This window comes from Pteropus medius, unplaced genomic scaffold, assembly GCF_902729225.1.
Source record: "Pteropus medius unplaced genomic scaffold, Ma_sr-lr_union100, whole genome shotgun sequence".
Lineage (NCBI taxonomy): Eukaryota > Metazoa > Chordata > Mammalia > Chiroptera > Pteropodidae > Pteropus > Pteropus medius.
Window position 1 is genome coordinate 2018999 of NW_024341893.1, and position 12896 is coordinate 2031894.

The 12896-nt window shown below is 47.6% G+C and overlaps 2 protein-coding genes across 4 annotated transcripts in view; one reads left to right on the forward strand and one right to left on the reverse strand.

Moving 5' to 3' along the window:
* The window catches only part of SIPA1L3 (signal induced proliferation associated 1 like 3), a 217450-nt gene extending 204998 nt beyond the window's left edge, over window positions 1-12452 (reverse strand). For 2 of the 3 annotated variants that reach the window (XM_039855069.1, XM_039855062.1), the window contains exon 1: window positions 11907-12146. The gene's annotated coding sequence lies outside the window, so the exon portion shown is untranslated. Of the gene's footprint in view, window positions 1-11906; window positions 12147-12369 lie in introns of those variants that run through there. The other variant, XM_039855054.1, reaches the window with a different exon arrangement.
* Window positions 12453-12787: 335 nt separating this feature from the next.
* The window catches only part of WDR87 (WD repeat domain 87), a 15577-nt gene continuing 15468 nt past the window's right edge, over window positions 12788-12896 (forward strand). Inside the window, exon 1 of the mRNA XM_039855043.1 lies at window positions 12788-12798. The gene's annotated coding sequence lies outside the window, so the exon portion shown is untranslated. The remainder of the gene's footprint in view (window positions 12799-12896) is intronic.

Genomic DNA, 12896 nt, shown 5'->3' on the forward strand with positions numbered 1-12896 from the left:
AGAGGAAGACCAAATGTGAGATGGACTGACTCCATAGAAGAAACCATAACGGTACAGCCACTATGGAAAACAGTATGGAGGTTCCTGAAAAAACTAAGAATTGATCTACCATATGATCCAGCAATCCCTCTACTGGATATTTACCCCAAAGACTTGAAAACCCATATCTAAAAAGATGTTCATTGTAGCATTATTCACACACAGATGTTCATTGTAGCATTATTCACAGTGGCCAGGACATGGAAGTGTCCCAAGATAGATGATTGGCTAAATATATACGACGGAATATTACTCAGCCATAAGAAGAGATGAAATATTGCTATTTGTGACAACATAGTTTGACCTTGAGATAATCATGCTAAGCACAATAAGCCAGACAGAAAAAGTTGAAAATCACATGATATTACTTATATGTGGGATATTAACCTAAAAGCAACAAACATAACACAGACTCATGGACATGGACAATAGACTATTGGTTACCAGAGAGTAAGGAGGGAGGGGAGAGGTAGATGGGATAAAAGGGGCCAAATATGTGGTGACAGAAAGAAATCTAACCACAGGTGGTGAACATACAATGCAAAATATATATATCTAACTGTTGAAAATAAATAAATAATAATAATAAAAAAAAAAGAAGCCATAGCTATGAGTTTACGGGAACTGAGAAGGGCTGTTGTGGACAGGTCACTGTGGACATCACTCATTCACAGTGTCACCAGGAGATAATCATGCCGACTCAAGGGCATGTATCACACACAATATAGTTGACCCTTGAACAACACAGGTTTGAACTGCGCAGGTCCACTTATATGTGGATCTTTCTTGGTTAATACTATAAATGTATTTTCTCTTCTTTATGACTTTCTTAATAAGTTTATTTTTTCTAGCTTATTGTAGATGATACATATCACATACAAAATATGTTAACTGACTGTTTATTGGTAAGGCTTCTGGTCAACAACAGTAGGCTGTTAGTTTGGGGGAAATCAAAAAGTATATGCAGATTGGTCTCAGGGGTTCAGAGCCCCTAACCCCCTGAGTTGTTCAAGGGTCAACTGTATATTAATAGCAGAGGCCACATTCTTGAGCACTTCTCATGTGCCAGCTACGGGAGGTAAGCACTTGACCCACATCCTCTCCCTTCATCCACACAATCACCCTACGAGGCAGTCAAGACGAGGAAGCTGAGCCTCTGCGAGGAGCACCCTGCAGAGGAACTGGTCAGGACCAAGGAGAGGAGTGAGATCCTGGTGTTTCGGAGCAGAGGGAATGCTTTCAAACACCATGCACACTGCCGCCTCGTCACCCAGCTTGGGTTTCCTTAAATTTTCAGATGAAATTTTGGTTTCTTGTCAAGACTGGAGCTCCTGTGATACAAAGACTCTGTGCACATCACATTCTCAAAGGTGGACATGACTGGAGAACAAAAAGCTATGTCTTGATTCAGGTAACTTCGAAACGAAGTTAAGTACAATGACACAAAAATAACTGGGTGTTATGCTTCCACTTTGTTTTACTAACTTCTGTAGCCCAGCCAGGTGTCTGCCTACTCATACCCACCCCCTTCTCCCGGTCCTTTCCTGTAGCCATTCTCCTCCCAGCAGTCATGTACTTCAAGTGAAGATAGTTCCATTCCAGCCCCAGAGGAAATCCTGACTGGCCCTTGCCTGTGATTTGCCTAGGCATGGTCATGTGTCACAGCACTGGCCAATGAGATACAAGGGAATCTGTGAGGCGGGGCATCTAGGAAAGGTTTGGTTTCTCAAGGGACACAGAGCTAGTGAGAGAGAGATGCCCTCTTTCTGCTGATGGATGTGACAAATGGAGCTATGGCAATCATCTTGTGGCCACAAGGGGAGTCTGAGGACACATGAGACACACCAAGGATGACAGAGTGGCACAAGAGAGAAGGCTTGCCTACAGGCACTGTGACTGCTTAGATAACCCTGGTGCTGCCCACCTATAGGCCTGTTATATCAGATCATATATCTGATTTCAGGACAATTTCAGCTGGGTTTCCTATTAGAGTAGATCAGTGGTTCTCTAGAAGAATGCTCCCGGGCACAGGAGCACCAGCATCACCTGGAGACTTGTTAAAATACAAATTCTGAAGCCAGACCTACTGAATCAGAAACTCTGGGTGGAACCTGGCAATCTGGGTTTTGACAAGCCCTCCAGGGGATTCTGATGGTGGGTTCCGGTTTGAGAACCACTGCAGAAGCACACAGTGATGAAGAGTTCAGAGTGAGGCCTCTGGAGTCAGGCTCCCTGGATCCAAATCATGTCACCACCATTATTTAGCTGCGTGACCCCCTTGGGCGAGTTATTTTAATTTAGTTGCCACATCTGCAAAAGGGGAAAAATAAGAATGCTTATCTTTCAGGCTTGTGGGGAGGCTGAACTGAGTCACTTCCTGGGAAGCCCTAGCACAGCGCTAGTACACAGTATATGTTATATAAATTACCTGTGTGTTGCTGCTGTTATTACTATTGTTTGCACCGAAAGGCAAACCAACTGACACAACTTCCTGGCTGAGCTCCCCCAAAGCTGCATCCATATCTCCTTGATGATTGTTTTGCCCCCCAGGACCCAGCCCAGTGCCCTAGGGTTTCAGTGACATGTGACTCTGGTCAGCACAGGGGTGTAACCCACAGGAGGAGCTGAAGGACTTTATCCCAAGTCCAGATCATCACTCCTTTGTCCTCCCACAGCTCAAGCCTCCACGGTCCCACCAGGTATTGCTGTGGACACTCCAGGTTGGGTGCTCTGCTGGCTATTCTGCTCAGTTACTGATCCAGAATGCCCACGAGTTCTGCCGGGCCCCAGGGAGCACCCCTACCACATGAGTCATGCCAAACATCTGGCAAGAGTCCAGGGGGGCCCTTCCCTCTGGGAGTTATCTGAGATTTCAGAACTGGTGGCACCAGGCTGCAGAAAGCCAAAGAATGACTAATGCCATCCTTGGGTAAGGTCCCAGTAGGAAGAAGCTGCCCTAGTCAGGCTTAACAGCAATACTGGGTATGGGGCTATGGGTGGGGCAGGGGCTTTGCTCTCACTGGTGTCACTGACACGCGTCAGTCATTGAAAGAGAAGTGTGGGATGCAGGAAGGCAGAGGAGGTCTCCACCTCTGACCACCAACCCGAGGCAAGAAAGGATTGGTAAGAGTCTCGGGTTCCCAAAAGGAAGCTATTAGGCTGAAAGTCATCAAATTGCCAATATTCAACTATTCTTGACCCACAAAAAGGCAATTTCACATGGCTTAATCTAATATAAACTGTAAAACTCCCTAAAATAAGGCAATATCAAGGAACTGGTCACCAGTAAGAAATTGGGATAGTGGTGGCATCTGGGGAAGGGAACTGGGTGCCTTATTTTTGTTCCTCTGGTACCATGATTGTGTGGTCACGATTCAACATCTAATGAAACTTAATGAATCAATCAACCCTGCAACATCTTCCTATCGCTGAGAAAACACAAACCTGTACTAGATCCTAAGCGATCTGCAAACAGGTCACCTCTCTGCCCTCACTCCTCCCACTCTCTCTTCCAGCCACACGGGCCTCCTGTAAGCTCCTCAGTCTTATCAAGCCCACGGTCTCAGGGCCTTTGCACTGACTGCTCCCTCTGCCCAGGCACCCCCACTGCTCACATTGCCTCATCTCTTCAGGCTTGTATTCATGTCACCACCCCATCCCCGGCCACGCTGTCTAAAATTTCAACACCCTCCACCCTAATACCTCATTATCCCCTTTCCCTGCTTAATTTCTCCACAGCGTTTATTACCACCTAACACAATACACATCTTACTTATCTTGTTTACTGTCTGAATCCCCCACTTAAATGAGAGCCCCATTTAAAGCAGAACTGTCTGCTTTGCTCACTGCTGTCTCCCTAGCACGTAGAAGAGCGCTCGGCTCGGTGGGTACCTGGTGAATGAGGACGTTTAAAAATCAGATTCAGTGTCAGTAACTGGGGCTTGCTGCTCTCAGATTTAACACATGCAGCTCCACACTGGGAAACAGAAAATCAAGCCGCTTAAACTGTGACAGTTCTCCTAATGTCCTCTCCATTCTGGACTCGCCTCAGAGCCTTTGCAAGAAAAAGAAAGGACAGAATTGAAGAAGGTGTGGAGGCAGAAGTTCAAGGAAGCCAGAGGGGCTCCAGGGCTTCCCATCTTCCTTCCCACACACCAAAAACAGACTCAATGTAAACAAACGGGGCCAGCGCTCCTGTTCCCATCAACACTCTCTACCTACCTGGCAAGCCGACAATAAGAAACCCCAAGCGAGGATGCCCTCTTTTCCTGCCCCTTCCAAAGTTTTCTGCACACACGATTCACTATTTAGGGACTCCCAAAGAGCAAACGCAGTAGGAGCCTCTATTCAATGTGAAAGGGGGTGTGCATTTTCTGTAAAGGACTTTTGACTGCTGGCTTGATGGGAAATCCATCAGGTCCAAGGCACCATCACAAGTCGCATCTTGCCCTTTTCCTTCTATCGAAAGTCAGAATGGGAAGGGGACACTTTCCCTGCTTCCCACTGCAATGCTGGAGGCCAACCAAAGGCTGGCCTCTGGTTCCGTGTGGGGCCTTAATAAAGCCCCATCAGAAGGGTCTGTGCCTACCTGTCCTGAGGGGCAGGATCTGAGGCCTCCTGCAGAAACTCCACCTTAGAAAAAATGTAGGAGGGGCCTCATGGTCAGGTGCTGGGGGGAAACAGACTCCAGAGAAGAGGGATTCAGCAACCTGACTCCAAGGGCCAGTGCCACTGTGGCCAGTACTCAGAGCAGCCAAGGAGGCATGTGGCCCCTGGAGCCTCGCTGGTGCCCTCAATGCTGCCAGATGCGTCTTTACCAAAGGGTTCCCGAAGCCTTGGGCCAAGTATTGACTCGTATCATGAATAAAAAAACAAAAAATGTTTTTATTATACAAATGGACTGGGCAAAGGCAGGAAATTCCCCCATACATATACTTGGACTTGAAACACAAGAATGCTGAGTAAAATTTATTGTGTTTGTTTCTAACTTTTCATGATGAGACATTTCAAACACACAAAGGTGAAAGGAAGAGTATAATAAACCCCCACCGGCCAGCTTCAACTCATGACCAATCTTCCCACATCTCTATTCGCCTGTACACAACTGTCCCCTCCTCCCCCAGCCTGTCCATAGTATTCTGAAGCAAATACCAGACATCTTAACAGTTCACAGGTATTTCACGACTTTTTCTTAAGCAGAACCACAGTATCATTATCACACCTAAAAAATTTAACAAAGAATTCCTTCATAATATCAAATATCCAATTCCTTTTTATTTTAAAGAAAGGGGCAGTGCAGGTGTCCGGATCGTAGAAAAAGGCTGTGCCCAGAGTGGTGTTCCAGCCTCCAGGCCCCAAAGGGCCAGGGACATAACACAGGGCTACTCCAGAACAGAGAGCAGAGCCCACATATGGAACAGTGAGGTTCCAACACATAGCTGGAGCTGGTCAGCATGGCCCCGCCTGCCCACCCCATTCGTCTGTATGCCCATCCACGGAGAGACCACAGACTAAATGTTTAAGGACCTGGACTCTGGAGCCAGTGGCTTGGGGCTGAAATTCACAGGCTTTGTGATATGCACTTCTTGAGACCTCAGTTTCCATATATGGGAAATGGGAATAACAACAGTACCTACCCAATGGAGTAATTATGAAGACTGAATGAAATACTATGTGAAAAGCACACTGAGCAGTGCTTTGTACACAGTAAGAGCTCAGTGAATGATGGTTAATATTATTAATTCAACCAACTGGCACTTATTAAGCATCTTTTACATGCCAGGCAGTGCCCAGCAGTAGGAGATGATAAAGTGGTTAAGACCCTTGTGAATCACCGCCTGGGGACAGAGACTGGCACCAGGTTACCACTTGAGGAGGGGACATGAACAGACTCAGAATCTCTGGCACCTGCCTTGTTTGGGCAGGAGGCTCGGATTCATCTTGCCTCTTAGATGGGGACCCTGGACCAAAGGGGTAACTGAAAGTCTAGAGCAATGACTCCAGTAGTTAACAGAGGAAAACACTGTGACATCCCTCACCCCCCGCCCCCACCCAGCGATGCCGCTTTGGCTCAGAGCAAGGGCAAGATTCACAAGCTGGGTAAGCCCTACTGCTGTTGAGCTCACAAGAAGATGCCACACAGTTCCCACAAGAGGCCACAGCCACGAGGGACAGAGTCAGTAGACAAAAAGAGGCTTCAAGCCCAAAGAAGCCATTTAGAAATGAGCTTTTGACAGGCGCGGCTCATTTCTTGCTGTCCTCATTCTCGCTGCCCAACCCCTTTCCCCAGTCTCCCCAAACTCCGCTCCATCCTGGGAGGTAAGATCTGTTTCCACCAAACTAAAGCTCCATTTAGGGAGTGGATCCATCAGCCACTCAGGTCCAAACCAGCACCCCAGCACCAAGAGAAACTTGAGGATCAATGCTGACAAACTCTGGGAATCCATTTTGTGCATGAGTCCTTCCTATGGTTTTCATTGCTCAAAATTCAGACCCCACCTCCCTCAAACACCACCTAACACAGCACGTACAACAGAGATTTAAGAATATGGTCTCTGGACCTGAGTTGAAATTGTTTTCATCACTTCCTAACCTTGAGCGAGTGGCTTCACACCACCATACCTCAGCTTCCTCATCTGTACAATGGGGATAATCATAGTCCCTGCCACTTCTGAATACAGGGCACACACCCCAAGCACTAAGCACAATGCCAGGACCCTAAGGTACCTGTGACGGACAACAGCATTAGGTTAGCTATACCTGCCTGTGATAAGTATGCCTTTCATCACTCATCCACCCTTACTCATCAAGATAAAACAGATGGCATATTCGATCTATCACTGTGAAATACTACCCTTGATTTATGTGTAAGTCTCATAGCCTAGGCCCACACTGTCCAATAAATGTGGCTACTGAGCACCTGAAGTGTGGCCAGTGCAAACAGACATGTGCTGAAAGTGTAAAATGCGCACTGTACCTCAAAGACTTCGTGTGAAAAAGAAAAAGAATGTAAAATATCTCGATAACCTTTATATCGATTACATGCCGAAATGATAATAGTTCCTGTTTCTTCTGACTTTTTAAAATGTGGTCACTATAAAAGTTTAAGTTACGTACATGGTCTGCATTAGTGCCTCTCACTGTATTTCTAATGGGCCTCACTTCCACAGACCTGTGAGAACCAGCATCTTCTGATTCGCCTTTTCGTTGTCAGTGTCTAGCACAGTGCCTGGCGCACAGTCTGGGTAGAAAATATGTTTCATAGATGGCTGGATGAAAGAGGCTCTCCATATTTCTCCTGGTCTTAAAAGCACCTGCTACTCTCCTCACATCTAACCAGGTCTGGTCTTCATTCAAAGCACTTAACAACCCATAGGGCCCAAGATACACCAAGCCAAAAGGGACAGTCATGGCGGCTGAAGCAAGGTCCTGGGCCACACAACCACTTGAGTTGCTAGACTGTGTCTGTATATTTTAACAACCCATAATGCTGGCCTGGTGCTTAGCAACACTTTCCCCTGCCAGCCCAAGTCACCTTACAAAGATATCCAAATGGGACACTTGCCTTGTTCACTCTCCTTCGAGAGTGAACACTCGCCTCATTTCCTATTAACCTGCGCCTGGTGTGGCAGCTAGCAGTCAACCTTGTTTTGAGAACAGGCTCTGAAAGGCCTTCAGCTCTGAAACAACCAAACATCCCAACAGAAGTTGACCTCGTCTTTCTTACTGTCAGTGGAAATGATGCCACAACATCCCTAGACCATGCCTGCTGCCACATGAATTAGATACTAGATACAGTGTGAAGGGCTTTGCGCATTAAGCAACATGGAAAGAAAATGCTGCCTCTACTTTCTAAATCTGTCTCAGCACAGTAAAGAGGGCCTGGGAAGAGAGGGAGTTTGGCACGAGGGCGAACAGCCTAGAGCCTGGAGTCAGCTTTCTCATCTGCAAAGTGAGATCAATAAACTTACCTACTTCATTGGACTCTTGTGAGGATTCACTGAGCAAAAGCGTGAAATGCTTAGAACAACACCTACTACAGAGTAAACTAGGTAAACATTAGCTGCTATTATTATCATTATTTTACAAAAATTAAAGTAGTACGAACTTGAAAAATGGGAATTCACCCTGCTCCAGCTACAATGATACTGTTTTTGTACCAAACTCATTTTTTCACCTCTGAGCCTTTGCACTTGCTATTCCCTCTGCCTGGAATGTTCTTCACTCAGCTCTTGGCACAAGCCAGTGCCTCTTGCTCATTCAAGTCTCAGCTCACGTGACTCCCACTCAGAGAGGCCTGGGAGGCCTTGCCTGACCACCCAAACTAAAGTAACCATCCCTTCCTCACAGCAGCCTGCCTCTTCCCCTCACTGCCTCCATGATACTTAAACCCATCTGAAATTACTTTGTTTATTGTGTTTATTCAGCTACAATGTAGACTCTAGGAGAGCCACGATGTCTGTCTTGTTCCTCGTCTAGGGTTTTATGCTTTGAGCCACTCTGCTACATGGCCTATGTACCGGGGTGTTTACTGGATGTGTTTGTGAAGGTAAAATTCCAACCTAAATGTCCGGCAATAGAAGAATGGTGGAATAAAGCATGGTCTCTCCATACTGAAGAATGTGAGTCTAGCTGTTAAAAAGAATGAGTCAGAACTGTATGTAAAGACTTGAAGGGAAATGTCCTATCATTCATTGAAAAAAAAATTCAAGTTATAAATATGTGTGGCTGGATCCCTACCTCTTATTTATTGAGAGTGGAGAGGGGGAAGGAACAAAACTAACTATCTATCTATCTATCTATCTATCTATTTATCTATCTATCTATCTACCTATCTATCTATCTAATCATTTAAGCACAGAAAAAGGTAAGTGAGGGCATCCACGCAAATCGCCCAGGGTAGAGAGTATATCCATTTTGTTCACTTTTGTATCTCCGAAACCTGACAGACACTTAATAAATACTCACTGTCTGAATAAATGCTTGTCTCTGGAGGATGAGATTTTGGAGTAGAGGATGGCACCCTTTATTTTCCTTATACTACTCTGTATTGTTTGACATATTACAACGAGCATGTATTTCTTTGCATAACTTTCTAAAAGCCAAATTCGACTCATTTTCACACACACAGATTAGGGCTGTGAACAAAGCAGTCCTAAGAAACGGGAGCGATACCAGTCTTAAGGCATGTACAGAAGCACAAACTGATCCAATAGCCTCTCATTCCAACAGCTAAAATGAAACACTTTAAAAGAAATGACTGTTTAATTATTTTATTAAAACATAATATATTTAACTTATGTTTTATGAGTTAAACACATAACAAGGTAAGCTGTTACCATAACCTGTCATATTTTAAACCTGTTTGAAATATATCAACAGAATGTTTTTCAGAAAAAAAAAAAAAAGGTGCCAATCTCTGCACATTCTAAATTCCATTTTTGATTTACCACCTAACAACTGCAAAACAGGCTCACATTTAACTCCTGGACAATTCCACACAGACTACTAAAAAAAATCCACGTGCTGTTGTCACTAACGATTAAGACCAAAAAAAAATTTTTTTTAAGTCACTGTTTTATCTCCTCAGATTAAAAAAAGCACTTAAATTTGGTGGCCATCACAAATGTGACTAAGGCCGCAGGTTCCCATCACCAAATGAAACCATGACGACAGGTTTCTGACAACAGACTCAACCTAAATGGAGATCTAATAAATTCTCTTCCCAGCCTCTCTTCCCAGGTGTGCACTGCTTCCCAAAATGTCAGGATGGCCACCTTCTCATACAGGATATTCTAACCCGCTGACAAGGTGTGACTTTTCAGAAAGAAATGACCAATTCAGCTGAGCTTTGCCAGTCTAAAACCGCAGAAATGGGTCCCCTGAAAGCGAGGCCCTGATGACACACCTGTGGCCATTGCAAATTGGCTAAATCTATATTGTCTTCTCTGCTTCTAATACGATGTTTTACACACATTAAACCTTGGTGACCTAAAAGAAACAATTCAACGTCATTGGAAAAGGCCACCTCCAGGGGCCAAGGGGGACTTGCAGTGCCCACAGGATGGGAAACCAAGATGGGTCAATGAAATGGTGTTTCTATGAAATGGCAGCTCCATCCTTCTCGCCAATCTACTGGACCTGGGAAAACTGAGAGAGAAGAGCAATTTCCAAATTTCTGGCTTGGGCAACCGGGCCAACACTGGTCTATTTGCCGAGATGGTGCCTACTGGTTCTGGAAGAAGGAATTTATACTGAACATGTTCAGTTCACGGTGCCCAAGAGACACTCACCAGGGGACATCAAAGAGCCACAGGTTCCAGTTCCAGAGCGGAAGCTCAGGAGACTAATATGGCTTTGAGAGAGTCAAATGCTGGCAGCGCTGAGATGGTACATAAAGCACTGGAGTGAATGTACTGGCGGCCTGAGCAGAAGTGAATGTGTGATGGACGGAGCAGGAGGCTGCTGATAGCAGGTCAGCACCATCTCTTCTCAGGCCCCTGTAATGCAGTATGTTCCACAATTTAACTTTAGTGAACAAAAATGGGGATGAAAGGCAATAGCCTTGTCCCTGCTCTGCCCTGTAAAGAAGCAGCAAAGGCCTATCAAGAAAAACAAGATACAGTTATTAAGTGCTTATTATGCACCGGGCCCTGTGCTAAACACTAAACATGAATTATCTCCTGGGATCATCAAAACAACCCTGGCACAAAAGTCCCATGACAACCATTTCACAGATGGGACACTGAGGCTGTGAGTGAACATGTGGGGGAGCTCAAGGTTGTCACGTCACAGCCCACAGTTAGGCAGTCTCTGGACCAGATGGAGAACAGTGAAGAACAATTATAATACATAAGAACTGCTATTAAGTGAGAGAATACAATCTCAGCAAATCCTTACAATCCTGAAGCTGATATTCTTGGCCCACTTTACAAATGAGGAACCTGAGGCTGCAGGAGAGGAAGTCAACTAGACCAGTTCTGAGTCTGGCTTACAGGGGAAAACAAGAGTACAGCCAGAGCCCCACCCACGGAGGATCTCTGGGGCACTGGGAAACGCTAAATAAATGGTACCGTTTACTGAACACTGCCTATATGCCAGTTGCTACTCCTAAGCACTTTACACATAGTATCCTCACTGCAGCCTCAAAACAACTCTGAGGTGACTGCTATTAAAATCTCCATTTTATAGATAGGAAAACGGAGGCACAGACTGGTGAAGTCAGTTCACAAGGTCGCACAGCTGGTAAACGGCAGAGCCTAAATTTGAAGTAGGGTCTCTCCTCCTCCAAAACCAAAGCTCTTAAAATAATTTCAGATAACAGCAGCCACCCTGCACTGACTGCTATGGACTCCGCTCTTCACATACACACCCTCGACTAACGCTACGCGGTCGATAACACCTTCACCCCATTTCTCCGGAGCTAACAATAGCGCAAACACGTAATAAGAGCCTTCTGTGTGCCAAATGTTTTATTCTCTAGATCTCAATATCTCAACAGAATCCCCAGCAAAAGACAGATACTCTCTCCTTCCCCCGTTTTACCGAAAGGGAAACTGAGGTTCCGCGCGGTTTCCCTAGATCACAGCTCCGGAGTGGAAGAGACAGGACGCGAACCCACCGCACACTGACTCCCACTCCATGCTCTTCCACACAGCGCCAGGTAGCACGTCTGGAAAGTTGAGCCATGCCGGTACGAGTCCGGCCGGATACCGAGGGCGCGAGTCCCGGCGCCGCCGCCCCCACAACCGGTGCCGGCACCCGGCCGTCCGCCTGGTCGCCCGCCCGCGCTGACCCTCGGGGTCCGAGTGGACACTGATTCCTCGCCACCCTTGAGCGAGGCCGCCCCTGCACCTGGAGCCACGTACCTGGGAGTCCCGGTTGCCCGCCCCGCGGGCCCCACGACCTAGGCGTCCAGCTCCGAGCCGTTTGCTGGAGACGCCGCCAGCCCCGGTGGCCCGAGTGACTTCCAGGCTGCCCACTTCCAAGCCTCTTCGCGCGAGGCCCCCTGGGATCTGTAGTTTCGCCCTAGGCGGCAGCAAACTGGAAAAACCTCGCGCGCAGGTGCTGCTGGGAGTAGCAGGCGCAGCACCGCGTCGCCTTCTGGGAAAGGTAGTCCACCTGTCGCCTCCGTGCAGCTCTCGTCTCCAGAGCACTTCCGCAGCCCCGAGGGGCGTGAGAGATTGAGGCGTGTCTTCTGCAGACTCCAACCCGGTTTCCGCGCTCCTCGCTCTGCGAGGGCGGTTTTTCCCTTTCTCCCAGTCCCGTCCACCTCCTGCTTTCCTTCGGCGGACCCTCTCCCTCCCTCTCCGCAGAGCGCGAGATACTTACCCCGAGGGCGCGAGCCTGGGAAGAGTCGGGGACAGCAGAGCAGTGCGCTAGACCCCCAACGAAGCGGAGCGGCGAAGGAGGGCGTCTATGCGCGCTCGCGCACGCGCGCTCGCTGGCCAACTCCGGCCTAATTTGCTGCGGGCCCCGCGGGGAGGACTTTTTTTCTTTTCGAACGCGCGCGCGGTCTCGCGCTGGGCTTTTTCCTGCCGGCCGCGCGCCAGTGCGCACGCGCGCTCACTCCCCTCGCCTGGGTCAGTCCGCCGGGCGCGTGGTAGTGGGGCTAACCGATGTGTCGGTGGAGTCCTCCCGCAGCATCACCCCAAGGTCGCTACTCAAGCGCTCCTTCTAGGTCTGGCCTTTCACATAGCAGCTCTAGGGTGCAGCCGTACACGCCGTACCCGTTCCTTGTTGAGAGTCTTCTCGTCGCAGGTAATAGGCGCGGCCCGGCCTTGAAGATGCGGACACGGTCTCCTTCAAGCCAACGCGAAGACCGGGGCGCCCGAATGTGTAGGGGCTCGGGTGTGGTC